Here is a 1,440-nt window from a genome sequence, read left to right as displayed (position 1 = left end):
AGAGAAAAATGTGTGAGCCTTCCAGATTGAGAAATTACTGGATGTTGGGGGTGGGTGTGGGGGGGGGGGGGAAGCCAAGGGTGGGCAGGATTTAGGGAGGGGACTCAGCCAGATAGAATGCCATGCAGTCCGCCCTACGAAGCAACTATTCTCTCCAGGTGACAGATCTCCGTCATCTGGAGATCAGCTGTAAGTCGGGAAGGACTCCAGGTCCCACCAGGAGGCTGGCAACCAATGTTCCCTCTAAGCTGTGGAGTCTTGTGCGCAAAAATTCCACTGTGCAGTCCGCCCTACGAAGCAACTATTCTCTCCAGGTGACAGATCTCCGTCATCTGGAGATCAGCTGTAAGTCGGGAAGGACTCCAGGTCCCACCAGGAGGCTGGCAACCAATGTTCCCTCTAAGCTGTGGAGTCTTGTGCGCAAAAATTCCACTTTGTGAGCGACTGGCATTAAAGTGGTGAGTGAGCAATTTGGCTGCTGCATACATTAGTTTGCTCTGGAGCCGTCCTTCCTGAGCTAAGACAAAAATGTGTGAGCCGGAGGCTAAAAAACTGTGGGATAGCTCACACTAACTCAGCTTAGAGGGAACACTGCACAGGCAACCCTAGGAGACACACCAGAATTCTAACCGACCTCCAGAAATCAGTTTCCCTTGAGGAAATGGATGCTTCAGAGAGTGGGCGGGATGGCCTCACGTCCCCAATGAGAAGAAGACGAGGAGATTAGATTTATGTTTCACCCTCCACTACCCAAAGGAGTCTCAGAGCGGCTTACAATCTCCTTCCCCTCCCCAAAGCAGACACCCTGTGAGCAGTGTTCCCTCTAAGCTGAGTTAGCGTGAGCTAGCTCACAGTTTTTTAGCCTCCGGCTCACACGTTTTTGTCTTCGCTCAGGAAGGGATGGCTCCAGGGCAAACTAATTTATGCCGCGGCCAAATCGCTCACTCACAATTTTAATGCCGGTCGCTCACAAGACTCCACCGCTTAGAGGGAGCATTGCCTGCGAGGTAGGGGGGGCTGAGAGAGCTCTTCGGAGGACTGCTCCTGAGAGAACAGCTCTCAAAGCACTTGTAACTCACCCAAGGTCACCCGACTGGCTGCATGTGGAGGAGTGGGGAATCAAACCCGGTTCTCCCAGATTAGAGTCCACGCTCCTAACATAAAAACATAAGAGAAGCCAATGTTGGATCAGGCCAAAGGCCCATCCAGTCCAACACTCTGCGTCCCACAGTGGCCAAAAATACCAGGTGCCATCAGGAGGCCCACCAGTGGGGCCAGGACACTAGAAGCCCTCCCACTCCCAAGCACCAAGAATACAGAGCATCACTTGCCACAGACATAAGGACATAAGAGAAGCCAATGTTGGATCAGGCCAAAGGCCCACCCAGTTCAACACTCTGTGTCACAGTGGCCAGAAATACCAGGTGCCATCAGGAGGTC

The sequence above is a fragment of the Gekko japonicus genome, unplaced genomic scaffold (assembly GCF_001447785.1).
Source record: "Gekko japonicus isolate JY-2015 unplaced genomic scaffold, Gekko_japonicus_V1.1 scaffold4389, whole genome shotgun sequence".
In the NCBI taxonomy this organism is placed as follows: domain Eukaryota; kingdom Metazoa; phylum Chordata; class Lepidosauria; order Squamata; family Gekkonidae; genus Gekko; species Gekko japonicus.
Note: the sequence above shows the minus strand (reverse complement) of the source record.